Below are 17,775 nucleotides of genomic sequence, written 5' to 3'. Positions count from 1 at the left end.
TGAGCCTCAGGGAGGCCTGTGTGTGGGTCTACTGCTTTTGCTAACACGTAAGTTATATAGTTTGTAGTGTGGGTGCAGGTGTGTGAAGCCTCTTGATTCTCTGTCAGAAACACCATGTTCTTCTGACCCTCATTGATCATGTAAATAGATGGCTTGACACTTCTAAAGGCCCTGCATTAGTTATTGCTGTATAACATATCCCTGCAAACATAGCCACTAAAAACAGCATTTGGTTATTACCTCACCGCGTCAGAAAGGCAGGAGTCAGGGCCTCGTTTAGAGTCATCTGAAAGGCTGTGATCATAGTTGTGTCTATGAGGGCTGAGTTCTCTCAGAAGGCTTGACCGGGGCAGGGCCCCCTCCTGAATTCTCATAGTTGTTGAGAGCATTTGGTTCCTTATAGGCTGTTGGATTGAGGGCCTCAATTTCTTGGTGGCTGGCAGTTGGAGGCCACCCTCAGTTCCTTGCCATGTGGCCCCCTCCAAATATTGATTTACAACATGGCAGCTTCCTTCTTCAGAGTTATCAAAGGAGAGAGTTTCCTTGTAAGACAGGTGTTATTAACACAAGTGACATCCTAACATCTTTGCTGTATTATTGGTTAGAAGCAAGTTAGAGATCCAGCTTACCCTTAAGGGGAAAGGATTACAAGGGCATGAATACTGGGAGGCAGGGATTTTGGGGGCCACTGTACAGACCGTTAGCAAGAGGACCATACAAATAACTGGAGCCACCCATTGGGAATGCTTGATATAGTGTGCTTATCTCTATTTAACAAAACTCTTTGCTGTTCGGCGCCTGGCTGGCTCAGTAGAGCATGCGAGTCTTGATCCCAGGGCTGTAACTTTGAGCCCCATGTTCAGGGTGAGATTACTTAAAAATAAGATCTTTTTTAAAAATCTAAAAAAACCCACAAAAAACTATTGAGTGTTAAAATGCTATGGGTGTTTGATAATTAGTAAAAAGAAGCAAGGTTTTTAGCTCCTCTAGGAGATAAGTTGTAACTAATTAGGAATTCCCGCTGAACTTATTTTTCTATTTCTGTCTCCTACCAGCTGTTCTTCTGAGTAGGGCGGAGACAGCACGGGTCAAATCTTGACCTCTTGATCGAATCTGAAATTGTTGATTCCTTCTTCCACCTTTAATCCTCTTTTCCTTACCTTCCCGGCAACCCTCCTGTGGTTTGTCTTCTTCCTTCGCCTTTGTTCCTTGCCATTCTCTCTTCTGGAACATTTTCTGTTTCGCTGTTGCAGCTTAACCTCTTTGTCTTCTCCACGTCCCTTTTACATGCTCAGTAAGTGTGTGCTGACCATGTCCCCTAAAAGGCAAGATGCCAGGTTTGAATTTGACTTAGTAGGCAGAGGTTTTCAAGCTGGGTTCTGATGACATGGCGGGGTTCTCAGGGGCTGTAGGTGACAAGGTAGGTAGGCAGATGTAGAACTGTCACTCGCTGCTGCTTGGCGAAGGACCTGTTACTAGTCTGAGACCAGATGCATACAGAAATAGAGAGTCCGTGCTGAGACACCTTTGATGGGGTTTTACGTTTGTTTTTCTGGTTTTGGTACTTCAGTTGGAAGTAATACTACTTTGTGTCATACCCTATGCCTTTATGACAGCTCTCATGGACTTTTATTTATTTATTTTTAAATTTTTTTTTTTTCCAACGTTTTTTATTTATTTTTGGGACAGAGAGAGACAGAGCATGAACGGGGGAGGGGCAGAGAGAGAGGGAGACACAGAATCGGAAACAGGCTCCAGGCTCTGAGCCATCAGCCCAGAGCCTGACGCGGGGCTCGAACTCACGGACTGCGAGATCGTGACCTGGCTGAAGTCGGACGCTTAACCGACTGCGCCACCCAGGCGCCCCTCTCATGGACTTTTAAAGTATGGCTTGATTCTTGCTGGCAGTACCTGTGACATGAACGCATATCGCTTAGTAACAGGCTGTATTTACAGGCTGTATTTGCTGTAAATACTTGAAAAACTGTTGCTGACAATTCAAGGCTAATTAATGAATTTTTGGATGGTCCCAGTTTATTGATAACCCAAGTTGATTATTAGTTGTGACTTAATGAAACTATTGCCAAATGGCACATATGGGCAGGCAGGCTACACCCGCCTGTTCCCTCTGCAGTCTCTGAGATTTCTTTGTTGGCTTTGTATCTCCTCTCCGTTCTGTTTTGTTTAGATCATTTTTGGAAGATTAGTACATCACATCACATTACGTTTTGGGGAGATGACTTTGTTTTCTACCCAGAGATCAACCTGAATTTGGTCCTGGAAGAGGTGTTCTCGATACATGTAATTAGATAATGTCCTCTTCCAACAGAATCCATATGCAAATAGATGTAGCATCCTCCGGTCTTATCTGCAGTCTTTCTCCTTCGATGTAGAAACCAGAGTTTTGAGCAAGAATTTTTCCAAATGGAAGCCGATCCCCTAGACCAGTGAACTCAACCTAGTCAGCTTGAGGAGAGAGACATTGGCCTCCTTGAGTTCGTGTAAATAAAAATACAGGGAGGAGGGGAACCTGCTGAATGAATCCGGTCAATGTGACAAAGAGCTATTCCTGTAAGATATTTTGTCCTCTGACTTATAAAACTTCCTTTTTGTTTTTCTCTCTTGCTTCTTTTGTGAAACTTGCTATTTTCAGGTGTTTTGATGTTTGGGGGAAGTTATAAATGGAATTGTGTATTTCAGAGAAGGTCAGGCTTAGGAGTCATCACTCATCACATGCCTATCTCTCTTTTTTATTTTTAAACGGCACACGAGTGTCTGACTTGCACATGGTATTTCTTGCTTGGCAGGCTGGTGCCAGACTCAGTGTCTTTTGTTTTTAAGAGATAAATGTCTGGTGGTTTTTGTTTTGCCGTGAGACACATGTGAGTCATACGTATCATGAACCAAGTCCTTCCCCCAAACCTCTAATTGTTTTGGACAACTTACCTACACTTCATCATCTAGAAGCTAATTTATTAAAAATTCCAACTGTGTGTCCATTTATAAAAGTTTGGTTAGTCATCTACACTTTATCATCGATATAATCATTTCTTGACCGAGGGAACTACCAACCCTGTTGGCACTAACTTTGTTTTTGTGCTTGCACGTTGATCGTAAACTTAGAAAAAGATTAAAAATGAAGATGTAGGCCTCAGTCTCTGTGACTTCCTTCCTTCTTGGTCGTGGATAGCACCAAAAATCTAGATTTTACTAGTGTGTTTAATCCCGTGAATGACACTCTCTAATGCAGTCGTTAGTGTTTTGTTAAGAAAGCAAACAATACTATGATCAAAAAGAGACTGAAATATTTTATATTACATTATTGAATAACTTGCTCAGCGTTATCAAACTGATCTTTATTTTCTCAGCGTATTATGACAGGTACTATGTGTGACAGTTAGAATGGATGGCAGAGCCGGACTGTCCAGGATTTATGTATTATCTCTACCATTTAACTGGTTCCGTGATGTTTGAGATATTTGTCAAACAACTGGGTCTCTCCATGCCTTTGTTATGTCTTTGTAAAATAGGGAATAATAGTAGTACCTACTTCACAAGGTTGTTTTCAGGATTAATTTAATTAATATATATAAAGTGTCTATATGAACAGTGCCTGGCATTGCCTACAGGTACGTAGAAGTCTTAGCTATCATTGGTCACCTTTTTGATTGTCTAGTTTTACAAAGGTTTGTTAATAACAACAGAAATGTATTTACCATATATTAAAAGTATGTACTAAGATTTAAGTGTTTTTAAAACTAAAAATTTCCAGTAGAAAGCTACTTTTTATCTCTAACTCTTAAGAAAGAACAGTTGGATTGAAACACTCCATTATAGGGTTTGTTGCAAAGCAATGTTTTAAAACAAAAACAAACTTAAAAAAAAAAAAAGTCTGTCCATGGAGTTGAATGGGAGACTCAGTGACGTGGTTCTGCCTTTTTTTTTTTCAGCGTTGTGTTCTTTTAACATTTCCTAAGTTCCTGATTGAAAAAATAAAGACAGGTGATTTTCAACAAAGTAGCTATGTCGTCTTTATATGCCTTATATCTAGAACTTAAGTTTTTTTTTTTTTTTGACTGTGGACATACTTCCATATTATTGTTTTAAATAGTCTTTTTTTTTTTTTTTTAATTGGGAACATTTCCTTGAACATTCACATAGAGTATCAAAAGAAGTTTTTGTTTGTGGTTGGAAAAAAATGTCTTTAACCTGCCAACAGAACTTAAAATTGCATAAGAAAATGGGTGTTGATGCAGAGGAATGGTGTGTAGGCAGCAGATCTCTTGTTCTGTCTGAAAACAGTGATGAAATACAAACAACCAGTGTGGAACTGCTGTTGCTCTGTTTCAGTGTGGGAAAGACAACTTCAGAGGAGGAGAAAAACTGCTGTTTTAATGCTTTTATTATATTTTAGGCATGGGACTTTGTTGGCAAGCATTACAGGGATCACAGAAAGCTGAGATCTATAAAAAGTACTATGGTGCCTGTTTCATTCTATTTATGTTGAACTTTAGCAGGAGTTTGGGATTCATTTTTGATCTTTAAGTGCTCCTGTGAACTCTTGAAATTATTTATAGAACTTTGCTTTTTTTTTTTTTTTTTGAAGCTTTTATGATGCCTTGTTGTCATTAACCAGTGTTTTACTCTTTTGTTTTGGTTTTGGTTTTTATTGTAGCAAAATATACATAACATAAAATATACCGTTTTAACTATTTTTAAGTGTCACATTCAGTGGCATTAAGTACATTCCTATTTTTGTGCAGCGGTCACCTCCATCCACCTCTAGAACTTTTTTATGGTGCCATCCTGAAACAGTGTATCCATTAAACAATAACCCCCAGACCCCCCTGCTGTGGCAACCACTATTCACCTGTCTGTCTTTATGAACTTGACTATTCTAAGCACCTTATGTAAGTGGAATCATATAACATGTGTCCTGGTTTATCCATGTTTTATCAGAATTTCACTTTTTTTAAATGTTTATTTCTGAGAGAGAGAGAGAGAGAGAGAGAGAGAGAGAGAGAGAGAGAGAATACAAGCGAGGGAAGGGCAGAGAGAGAGGGAGACACAGAACCTGAAGCAGGCTGCACATTCTGAGCTGTCAGCACAGAGCCCGACGTGGGGCTCGAACTCACGGACTGTGAGATCATGATCTGAGCTGAAGTCGGACGCTCAACCGACTGAGCCACCCAGGCACCCCCAGGATTTCATTTTTTAAGGCTGAGTAACAGTCCTTTGTATCTGTATACCACATTCTATTTATGTGTTCTCCCGTTGATGGGCAATTGGGTTGTTCTACCTTTGGCTATTGTGAATAATACTGCTATAAACATTAGTGTGCAAATATCTGTTTATGTCCCTGCTTTCATTTCTTTTATGTGTATATTGGAATTGGAATGTTGGATTACATAGTAATCCTGTGTTTAAATATTTGAGGAACTGGCACACCGTTGTCTACGGTAGCCACACCATTTTATACTCCCACTGTCTGTAGAATCTTGTGGGGTGTGTGTGTGTGTGTGTGTGTGTGTGTGTGTGTGTGTGTGTATACAAGAGTCAGTCATAAGATTTCATCAAAAACTCAAGAGTGTAATCTTTGTATTTGGTCTTTAACAGATTCACTTCAATTCCTGCATACTTAATACAATGAGTAGTGTAGTATAGATATTAATTATATTAAGTCTATCCACTTGTTTTCTCATTCCACTGAAACTTCTGTGGGTAGATGAAATCCAAGGAGTTATCCTTCAAGTTTAGTTACATGTGTTAACACCAAATAGGTAGCCATCATTAGGTAGAGTCTTGTGTTCAAGTGTCTTGATAAACAGTCTTCGTTCTCAGGCTCAGAAGATCGAGATGTCAAAACACAAAAAGTAGCCTTCAATTCTGAACTGAGTATGGTAGCAGATTGGCATTAATAATTTTGGTTTCTTATCTGTACAGAAGAGATTTGGCTTGTGGGCCAACAGACTCTACTGTGTGCCTTTCAGTACTTGGAGAGACTATTTTCAGTGTGAATATGATCATGGATTTCTTTATGTAAATAGATTCTTAAAATAGGTTTCTGGTCTATTTTAAAATGGATTATTATCAATCAACGACATTATCATAACTTGAATTTTTTTCATCTAACTTTAGAATGATGACTAGCAAAAATATAGTAGAAATATGACGCATTTTCACTTCCTTCAAATAAATAAAATAAACCCAGTGACAGAAGTCCAATATTATGTTTTGTCCTAGATCCCCATAACACTTTAAAATTATATGAAGTTGAGCACAATAATATGAGCTACTATTCAAGATTCTCTTCATTCTATTTTATTTCTTAAGGCAGAGGATTTGTGTCATAAAGGAGTTTCCTTCCTTCCTTCCTTCCTTCCTTCCTTCCTTCCTTCCTTCCTTCCTTCCCTCCCTCCCTCCCTCCCTCCCTCCCTCCCTCCCTCCCTCCCTCCCTCCCTCCTTTTTAAAATATGGAACACTTCATGAATTTTTTGTGTGTCATCTGTGGGCAGGGGACATGTTAATCTTCTCTGTATCGTTCCAATTTTAGTATATGTGCAACTGAAGTGAGTGCAAGGATTTTTTTAAAAAAAATGAATTTTAGAGTCCTGTATTTTGGAACCAAATTTAAAAATCCAAAACTGGGGCAACTGGATGGCTCAGTCGGTTAAGTATCTGACTCTTGACTTTGGCTCAGGTCATGGTCTCATAGTTTGTGAGTTTGGGCCCCCACATCGGGCTCTGCTCTGACAATGCAGAGCCTGCTTGGGATTCTCTCTTTCAATCAGTCAATCATTCTCTCTCTCTCTCTCTCTCTTTCTCTCTCTCTCTTTCTCTCTCTCTCTCTGCCCCTCCCCCCTTTCAAAATAAATAAATAAACATTAAAAAATCCAAAACAAACCAAAGAAAATTGCATATAACTCTAACATAGTAAGACTGCAATAAAAGAAGTTGCCCCTCCCAAATGGAGTGATGCTCTGATACCCCACCTCTTCTCTCATCTCCTTTTCATTCAGGATCACTTTGTGGGTATGACTGGGGCAAATCTCAGCACTGTCTTTGGGCAGCAGAAGAGGTTGAGAACAACCAGTACTGAAGTATTAGATTACATTTTAGAAAACCTGGTTTTTGCTTCTTCAAGTCAATTAGCTGAATCATTCGGTCTCCATTTCTTACTCATGTTTTTTTTTTTTTTTTTAATTAAAAAAATTTTTAAAGTTTGTTTTAAAAGAGAGAGCAAGCAGGGGAAGGGCAGAGAGAGGGGGAGGGAGAAAGAATCCAAAACAGGCTCTGCACTGTCATCACAGAGTCCGATGCGGGGTTTGATCCCACAAACCGGGAGATCATGACCTGAGCTGAGATCAAGAGTTGGACGTTTAGCTGACTGAGCCACCCAGGTGCCCCTCCATTTCTTGTTTGTAAAATGTTAGGCTTGAACTAGAAGGATGTACTTTTTGAGGGGGTGTGGGGTGTGTGTATGATTCTGGAGTCTTACTTAGCAACACTCAAACTTCAGAAACCCAGGAAATTCCTCCAACAGTCTCATAGAGTTTCTATAATGTCCTAACCCTAGAATTCTCTTCTAGTTCGAAGGAAAGGACTGTCCATCTTGTGAACCTCAAAATCTCCCAGCACAAGGCATTTCTCACAGTTGGCACCTAGAGAGAATGCAAATGCATAGAAAATTATTCAGATTAAGGAAGGTACACATTGTCATGGCAACAAACACTATTTAATTGGTTCTTTGAAGCTCTTAATGGCTTTGGTGGCCCTATTCGTTATGTGGATCCATACATTTTGACTGTAGATCGTAGAAATCCTAATGATAATGAGATATAGTGACTTGTAGAACTCAAAGTTAGGAGATACACCTTAATCCAGTGGTGTTGTCTGCATTTTTCTGTGATTTCTTTGACTCTATCTTCCTTTGGCTTTAGCCTTAGGGTCAAATGGTCTTTAGTTCATAATCTGTAAAAGGAAGGGGTAATATTTTAAGAGACTATTTCCCCCAAACTCTCAGTGCATTTCATTGAATTTTATCCTTGTACAAGTATGAACTAATTCTTGGTTCCTTGAGAAAGCCGTGCACCAATTGGCTTAGGTCTGAGTTCCTGGGCTAACCGTTTATGAGAGGAGGAAAGGAATTACTTCCCTTTGATTAATCATGCCCTAGAATACTCTAGAATTGAAGACACAGTGAGTTCATCTTGACCTGCGAAAGGAGGATGACAGGAGGGAGGGGTCCATTCTTGAACAAAACCAGTATTCTTTTAGGACGTGGAATGGGACCAAGTCCAGGGCGGGGTATACCAGCGTGTCCTGTCGTTCACCCTTTCCACTCCCAAATAGCCGTATACATTTTTCCTCTTACGCGTGTTCTTAATGAAAATTTGCCCTTAGATGAAACGCTCTCACTGCCTCCCAAAAAAAGGACTTTTCCAGGTCTCATCTAGTTCCAACAGCAGGATCTTTAGTGATGTATTGTCTTCTTTCTCAAATCTGAGGGAGCATCTCATGGTTTTCCCCTGTGGCTAAAGAATAACATGTCTATCCATAGTGCTCACGCCAGACCAGGGAGATTGCAGTAGACGTTCCCATGTTTAAAGGAGGATACTGGAAGAGTACACACAAGGATCAGTGATCACTCTTTCCTAGTCCAGGAGAGTTGAGTGCCCCTGTACTGGGAGAAGGTTAATTTCTTAGTGATTTTTATCTCTGAGAGTGTCTCCTTTTCCCTGGTCTCCCATGGCCTCTCAGGGGTGGCCTTTGAGAAGGACTGAACGACCATTGGAAACTGCAACTGCACTAACTCTCTCACCTCTTGTGGGGAATTGGGAGGGAGGGACCTCAGGTTGCCTCAGATCTGTGGTTCTCAGTGTGGTCGGGACCAGCCACATAGCAAATTATGGGCTGTCACCCCAGACCTAATGACTCAGAACAGGGGCTCCAGTGGTATGTCCTTCAACACTACCTCCCAAAGCATCAAGTGCGCTTTCTAGTTTAAGAGCCATTGACTTAGACGTTTAGCGTTTTTTTGTGGTTTCTTTGGCAAATCAACTCCCTTAAGACTAAGTGGGCTACTAGTTGGTTTATGGTCAGTTCCGTTTGCAGTAATCATAGTAGCAGAGACCCTGCCTGGTCATTGTCTCTGAGCCTGTCAGAGCCTGCTCCTGCGCTGTCTTGGCCTCTGCTTGTTCCCTGTCTTTGTGCTGCACCTTAATTGCACTTTCACAAGGAAGTGTATTGTCATCTTTGTTAGGCACGGGTATGCCTGTTAGAGGGAGGTGCTTGGGAAAGGACCCTTGTGGGGGTAGGTCAGGTGTCTTCCAGGCTCCATTCTGCTCTCCTGGGAAATTTCTATCTTCACAGCCTCTGTTTTCACAAGCTTTAGCTCTGTTTCCACTAGCATGGCTTTTTGGTTGGTTGGTTGGGTGGTTGGTTGGTTGGTTGGTTTGTGTCTGAACCGTACTGGAGTCCACATTACTGAACTTTGAGCTTTTTTGGGTTATAGAGGTGGAGAGGGCCTCTCATATCAAAGATCTGTTTCTCCCCTCCTTGCTTTCAGCCTAAGCTTATCTTTATCTAGGCTACAGGAAGCAGGCAACACATTTCTTCCGTCTTAATTTTTGTACCATTTACGTTTCTTTTTCTTGAAGCAGCCATAATAAATACTTGGAGCAGATTGTGAGATTTAAGGTATTGGCTTTTCGGTTAAGAGTGCTGATGTTAAACTCTATCAGAGTTAGAAACTGGTGCCACCAACAGATGGGAAGCAGATAAGGAAAAGCAAGTCCTTTCTCCTGTCTAGCCTTTCCATCTCCCGCTTTTGACCCATGGCCTCACGGGGTCAAGCTGGCAAAACATGGAATCCATGGAATAGAACTCAGCAATAAAGAATAATGCACTGTTGATACACTCTACAGTATGGATGAAAGCGGTCAGACATAAAGGAGTGTACACCTTATGAGTCTATTTATATAAAACGCTACAAAACTAGTTTATCATGAATACTAATGGTGAGAGAAAGATGGGGTTCTGGCTCCTGGGCTGGAGAGGTGACAGACTGGATGGAAAAAAACCAAACGGACACAAGAAACCTTCGGGGTTGATAATTTCACAGATACATTCGTTTATCAACTGTCATCAAGGTGCACATTTTATTTTTCAGGGAGAGAGAGCACGTGTGCGTGCAGGGGAGGGGCAGAGAGAGAGGGAGACAGGGGCTCCAAAGGGAGGGGCAGAGAGAGAGGGAGACAGGGGCTCCAAAGTGGGCTCCATGCTGACAGCAATGAACCCAATGCAGGGCTCAAACTCAGGATCCATGAGATCATGACCTGAGCCCAAGTCAGAAGCTCAACCGACTGAGCCACTCGGTGCTGCAAAGTGCATCTTGTAAATATGTGCAGTGTACTGTATGTCAGTTTTATCTCAGTAAAGCTAGTCAGATTACTGATACACTTCTCCATTACAATAATGCAGATGAAGCAAACAGTCTCCCCCTCCAAAATAAAACAAACCAAAACAATCCCTCGAATCTTCGTTACTGTAAGTAAAAAAGAGGTGGGTGCCTGCACTCTTCCTGGCCCTTAATTAGTCTGCGTCCTGTAAATTCTTCCAACTTCCGTCTTCTTCTCTGAAAACCAGAGCGCCTACCACCTGTCTCAGGGATACCTCCCAAGGAGTCTGTGCACATCAAAAATGAGGTGAGAGTGTGTTATGTGAGTTAACACCATTCCTCCTCACATTCCTCCTGAGCATTGAAAAGATCCTTCAGGAGCTTCGATTTGGCCTCCTTTTCCTTCTACATAGATACAAGGAGAAAGAGTATATGTCCCACAGATACGCTATACCTGCACTTTTGGGTAGTGAGTTAGTTGGGTAACTGTGTCATTAATTTGAAGCTGTCTTCAAGAAATGGCAGTGGGAAAAGATACGTCTTGAAGCAAATCAGGCTGATGATGTGTGACAAAGGCTGTTTGATTTTCTGTGTTTCAGTTATTCTGTTACCACACATGTAATAGATTGGTATATTATAAAAATATTTTCTCAAAAAAACCCCACAAAAGACAAACAAACATAAAAAAAAAAAAAAAAAACAAAGGCCGGGGCGCCTGGGTTGCTCAGTCAGTTAAGCGTCTGGATTTCAGCTCAGGTCATGATATCATGGTTCATGGCACTGAGCCCTGAGTTGGATTCTACACTGACAATGGGACGCCTGCTTGGGATTCTCTCTCCCTCTCTCTGCCTCTCCCCTGCTTGCACACACATGCTCTCTCTCCTCTCTCTCTCTCAAAATAAATAAATAAACTTGGAAAAAAATAAAAGCATCAAGAGGTAATCATATCTAGAAACTCACCTTTACACTACAGCTATCCTGTGGCAAGTTGAATGAGACAAGAAAGAGATAATCTTATTCCTGGCGTAAATACTCTGCTGGAGTGTGCATCTGGTGACTAGTGACTGTGCAGGGTTTATGGCTGTTTCATGTTAACATTTTTGTAGCTGACAAGTGACTTTTTTTTTTGTTGTTGTTTTGTTTTACAAATAAGAGAAAAAGAAAGTGGTTGAGTTTTTCCAGCAATGAAAGGATCCAAAAATTCCAAAAAACAGAATTTCTTTGAGAATTTACCGTGTGTTATATATGTTTTAGTTGCTTTTACTGATATCTTTCGTTTGTAGTGATGAAATCTAGATGACTTAGGATTCACCTTCGGTCATGGATATCAGGAGATACCAGTGGAAGCACTGTGCGTTAGCCTGGCAGTTTGAGTCTACCTTGAAGCAGCATGGTCTGGGGCGTCTTAGTTTCAAATCCTAGTCTCACCACTCATTAGCCTTTAATAAATTACTTAGTCACATTCTGTCTCAATTTCTTTATCTGTAAAAGAAGGGCAGTAACAACGCAGACCTCATGAGGTTGATTAAAAGGGCTCTAATATATGTAAAGTGCTTAAAATAGTGCCTTCCACGCAGTAAGCATTGTGTAACTATTGGCTTACTATTTATTACTATGCCAGCAAGAGTGTTTTATTTTTAGGACTCCATACTCGGAAAGATTTTTTTTTTTTATACGGTGTATACAAATTGAGCATTTAAACATGAATGTTTGTCAGAATGGAAATAGAGTTTTTTGGGAAAATACAGTAAGGCTTTTAACACTTGTTAGCAGGTTTGTCTTCACAAGAGTTAAAGCAATTTTCACTCCTATCCGCAATCAGTAAGCCTCCCTAGAAGTGGTATTATTAAGCCAAATTAGAATGTCTTTCTCTAAAAAAAAAAAAAAACCTTAAAATGAACCCGTTTTCCTGATTCAATGTAGGGGGAAAAAGTAAAATAGGATAGGAGGTATTTGGGAATATAAGGAAGAATTATCCTATGCAATCTACTGAAAAACAGGAAGAAAAACCATTTAAGGGTAGGCAAGGGATCTACTCTGGGAAATGCCAATAAACAGCTTTCCTGTTAACTTGTTTCATACTGTTTGGGAGCTGTGGGCATTCAGGCACCTGGCTTGATCTATAATATTTGGATAAACCGTTGTACGTATTGCATCGGTTGATTCTTTTTTAAAAAAGGAAACATTCCATGCCTTGGTGTTTGCCTGTATATCGAGGTTTACTGGGGAGACAGAGGTGTCCTACGACTTACTTTGGCCTCCTTCGGAGGGCAGCTTCCTTAGGGTTATGACCCGCCTCTTGGGAAGAAAGTTCTCAACTGGTATATTATTCATCTTGAAACTATTATTCTTTACTGTTCCTGTTCCAGTTCTTACATTTACGTTATTCCCTCCATCTGAGGTGTAAAATCCCTTTTGTGTCCTAATGTTTCTGAGAAACAGCATAATAGTTCTTTAAAAAGGATTAAATTCTATACTTAATAGGGGTAGCTTTTATCTCTCCCTCTTCTTGCCCCAATAAAGAAAAAAAGGAGCTGTCACTGAATTGAGAGGGAATCCTACAGTCTTTCAAGGAAATACGGTGTAATATGTATGAAGGAGAATTGCACCAAGATATCGTGCAAGAGGCCTGAGTGGGAGACACTTTCCTCCCACGGAGGTTTGGGTGGGACAGTTCGCTGTCCTTTTAGGACCTGCTAGTTCCCTCATTTTGTCTCCAGTAACTGATTTTTGTTGTGATCCTGCCTTAGTTTATACTCTCTAAAAGCTAGAGAGGGACAATTGAATTTTACTTATTTTAGTGCTAACTAGAATTGAAATATTCAAATGTGGAGAATTTGTTGAGATTGGTGGGTAATTGCATAAATGCTTAGGCATTACTTTTCCATTTTGGCCTAAAACACCTCCTCTCTCTTCATTACGTAATTACACCATTATTTGACCCAAACAATTTTAAGTTATTTTCCCACACAGATTAGACAATTATCTGACTTTAGCTTTCTAGTTTCAACACAGTGGAAATAAAAGATTTTTTTTTCTTATCCCAGGATGTTTTGACCCATGTTAGAACAATACCTCTTATCCTAGGCGCCAAAATGTGGTACCTGTTATAAGTTATAGAATTAACTTCAGCTAGTGTTTCCTGTGAGATTTCATCCTGGCAGACATCAGCCTCCAGAGCCACTGAGGAAGCAAAAACAATAAACTCTCCTTGCTGATATTCCTTTACTTTTTAATATATTCTGAGGTCTGTGATTCAGGGCTTGTTGTGGTTGTTGTCGATACGTTCATTGCGAAGCCTTCAGGAGGTTAACCCCGAGGTAAGTCTTGGCTACAGATCACTTCCCACATATTGTCCTTCAGAATATTTGGAAGTGAACAGTGTGCCTGGGTGGCTGAGTTGGTTAACCATCCGATTCTCGACTTTGGCTCAGGTCATGATTTCACAGTTCGTGGACCTGAGCCCCAGGTTGGGCTCCACGCTGACAGCATGGAGCCTGCTTGGGATCCTCTGTCTCAACCCCTCCCCTGCTCGTGCTCTAAATAAATAAACTTAAAAATAATAAACTTAAAAAAAAATTATTTGGAAGTGAAGCTTTAGCGTTCCTTAGTTTAATAGCAGTTAAATGTTAACTATTAAGCCACAGGAAGTAAATAAAATGTTGTTTCTGATATCATTATGTAAATTTGCCTTCAACTTTGTTATACGATAATCATACTACTTTTTACACGTACAGATTCCTTGGTTCCGTGCTTGCATGTTCTGATTCAGTATGTTTGGTAAGGAGGCCGGGTATTTGTACCGAAAAGTCAAAAACCCAAACTAAAAACCAAAAACAACCAACGAAAAAAACACCCTCCAAGATATGAGAACATTTAATGGTGGAAATGGGGAAACTGTGTGTGTGTGTGCACGTGCCTGTGCACTCACACATGCTTGCTTGTATGTTTGTGCTTTTTATACATCCACTTGGCTATATATATATTTAAGTTTACTTCGTTATTTTGGGAGAGAGAGTGTGCATGCGAGAGAGGAAGGGGGGGAGAGAGAGAGAGAGAGGGAGAGAGAGAGAGAGAAGGGGGGAGGGAGGAAGGGGGGGAGGGAGAATCCCAAGCAGGCTCCATGCTGTCAAGTTCAGAGCCCGATGCAGGGCTTGAACTCATGACCAAGAGATCAAGACCTGAGCCCAAATCTAGATTAGAATGCTTAGCCGACTGAGCCACTCAGGTGCCCTGAAAGAATAAGTCATATATATTTGTTATTTACAAATACACGTGCCTTGATGTGATCACATATGGCTATTCAGGATTAATACACACAGTGGGTAAATAAAGTCTACTGTGGTAGGAGATACATAATTGCCTTCAGGGGCCCTATTTTGTTTTTAGTTTGGCTATTCATAAGTTAATTCATGTCTGTAGTAGAGTCACGTTGTACCTGTCTTCCAGGTCAGCCTGGAAGACCTTTAATGGTCAGCCAGCTATTTTTGCTTTGCTAACAAGTATAATTTGGTGACTGTAAGTATCTTTGGTGCTGTCTTTGAATGGTGCAGATACTAGCTCAGCATTAATCTTTTGTACTGGTTTCATTGTCGTATAAAACTAAAAATAGCATTGTAGGTGGGATAGAGGAAACATTTTGGGAAACTGTGTGCTTTATGGTTGACAGAATGTCATCATCTTCCACCATGCTATTTTGGTAAACTCATTAAGAAAATAGTTGTTGCTAGTAGGGGTGTGGGACTTTGTCTCCCAGGGAGTGAACCACTAGCTACAAATAGAACATACTGCAAATCCAACTGGAATTATTACTGTTACTATATTTCTATATGTATCAGTTGGTGTGTCATCTGACTCAGGATAATATTCAGTGAAGCCTTTTTTTTTCCTTGCTATTTTTTATCTGTACGTCTTCAGTTGTAAAGATTATTGTAGAAATGTAAGGAAACTTAGATAGATGACATAGAATGATCTGCAGCAGTGTTTTTTGTAGACCAGCTTGGATTTTTGCTGGTTGCTGGTGAAATGAGAGATAGGAGGAAAATCTAGTAAACTTTTCCTGAAGGTAAATGTGTGATCCTTCATCATGACACTCCTACTATTTTAGTGTCAAGATAGACTACTTTTAATTAAAATAATGACAGTACAGAGTGGTTTAATTTTTTTTTTTAATGTCTTGTCTCCATACTGTTTATCAGAGTGGCTGCACCAGCTTGCATTCCCACCAACAATGCAAAAGAGATCCTCTTTCTCCCCATCCTCAACAACATCTGTTGTTGCCTGAGTTGTTAATGTTAGCCGTTCTTACAGGTGTGAGGTAGTATCTCATTGTGGTTTTGATTTGTATTTCCCTGATGATGAGTGATGTTGAGCATTTTTTCACATGTCGTTTGACCATCTGGATGTCTTCTTTGGAGAGGTGTCTATTCATGTCTTCTGCCCATTTCTTTACTGGTTTATTTGTTTTTTGGGTGTTGAGTTTGATAAGTTCTTTACAGATTTTGGATACTAACCCTTTATCTGATATGTCGTTTGCAAATATCTTCTCCCATTCTGTTGGTTGCCTTTTAGTTTTGCTGATTGCTTGCTTCGCTGTGCAGAAGCTTTTTATTTTGATGAGGTCCCAGTAGTTCATTTTCGCTTTTGTTTCCCTTGCCTCCAGAGACATGTTGAGTAAGCAGGTGCTGCTGCCAAGGTCAAAGAGGTTTTTGCCTGCTTTCTCCTCGAGGATTTTGATGGCTTCCTGTCTTATGTTTAGGTCTTTCATCCATTTTGAGTTTATTTTTGTGTATGGTGAAAGCAAGTGGTCCAGGTTCATTCTTGAATTAGATTAGTTGGCCATACGTTTGTGGGTCCATCTTTGGGTTCTCTATTCTGTTCCATTGATCTGAGTGTCTGTTCTTGTGCCAGTACCATACTGTCTTGATGATTACAGCTTTGTAGTATAGCTTGAAGTCTGCGATTGTGATGCCTCCTGCTTTGGTTTTCTTTTTCAAGATCGCTTTGGCTATTTGGGGTCTTTTCTGGTTCCATACAAATTTTAGGATTATTTGTTCTAGCTCTGTGAAGAATGCTGCTATTATTTTGATAGGGATTGCACTGAATATGTAGATTGCTTTGGGTAGTATTGACATTTTAACAATATTTGTTCTTCCTATCCAGGAGCATGGAATCTTTTCCCATTTTTTTGTGTCTTCTTCAGTTTCTTTCATCAGCTTTCTTTAGTTTTCAGTGTATAGATTTTTCACCTCTTTGGTGAGATTTATTCCTAGGTATTTTATGTTTTTTTGTGCAACTGTAAATGGGATCGATTCCTTGATTTCTCTGATTTCTGTGTGTTGATTTTATATCCTGAAATTTTGCTGAATTCATGAATCAATGCTAGCAGTTTTTTGGTGGAATCTTTTGGGTTTTCCATATAGAGTATTGTGTCATCTGCAAAGAGTGAAAGTTTGACCTCTTCCTGGCCAATTTGGATGCCTTTTATTTCTTTGTGTTGTCTGACTGCAGAGGCTAAGACTTCAATATTGTGTTGAATAACAGTGGCAGGAATGGACATCCCTGTCTTGTTCCTGACCTTAGGGGGAAAGCTCTCAGTTTTTCCCCATTGAGGATGATATTAGCATAGGGTCATTCATATATGGCTTTTATGATCTCAAGGTATGCTCCTTCTGTCCCTACTTTCTTGAGGGTTTTTATCAAGAAAGGATGCTGTATTTTGTCAGATGCTTTCTCTGCATCTATTGAGAGGATCATATGGTTCTTTCTTTTATTGATGTGATGAATCACGTTAATTGTTTTGCAGATATTGAACCAGCCCTGAATCCCAGGTATAAATCCCACTCGGTCGTGGTGAATAATCTTTTTAATGTATTGTTGGGTCCAGTTGGCTAATATCTTGTTGAGGATTTTTGCATCCATGTTCATCAGGGAAATTGGTCTATATTTCTCCTTTTTAGTGGGGTCTCTGTCTGGTTTTGGAATCAAGGTAATGCTGGCTTCATAGAAAGAGTTTAGAGGTTTTCCTTCCATTTCTATTTTCTAGAACACCTTCAAGAGAATAGGTGTTAACTCTTCCTTAAATGTTTGGTAGAATTCCCCTGGAAAGCCATCTTGGCTCTGGACTCTTGTTTTTTGGGAGATTTTTGATTACTAATTTGATTTCTTTATTGTTTCTGGGTCTGTTCAGATTTTCTGTTTCTTCCTATTTGTTTTGGTAGTGTGTATGTTTCTAAGAATTTTTCCATTTCTTCCAGATTGCCCATTTTATTGGTGTATAATTGCTCCTAATATTCTATTGTTGTTTTTATTTCTGCTGTGTTGGTTGTGATCTCTCCTCTTTGATACTTGATTTTATTTATCTGGGTCCTTTGCTT

At 40.0% G+C, this 17,775-nt stretch overlaps 1 protein-coding gene and 1 non-coding gene across 8 annotated transcripts in view; one reads left to right on the top strand and one right to left on the bottom strand.

Annotated features, from left to right (window-relative positions):
- Nucleotides 1-17,775, top strand: part of CDKAL1 (CDKAL1 threonylcarbamoyladenosine tRNA methylthiotransferase) — a 705,830-nt gene that overhangs the window by 264,877 nt on the left and 423,178 nt on the right. The window lies entirely within an intron of this gene.
- On the bottom strand, nt 6,468-6,579 carry LOC147580709 (U6 spliceosomal RNA). Its single transcript, XR_015251774.1, has one exon. It is a non-coding gene; the product is annotated as a U6 spliceosomal RNA (small nuclear RNA).

This window comes from Puma concolor, chromosome B2, assembly GCF_028749965.1.
Source record: "Puma concolor isolate L17-30 chromosome B2, mPumCon1.1.hap2, whole genome shotgun sequence".
Classification (NCBI taxonomy): Eukaryota; Metazoa; Chordata; class Mammalia; order Carnivora; family Felidae; genus Puma; species Puma concolor.
This window is presented reverse-complemented; position numbering and strand designations above follow the sequence as displayed.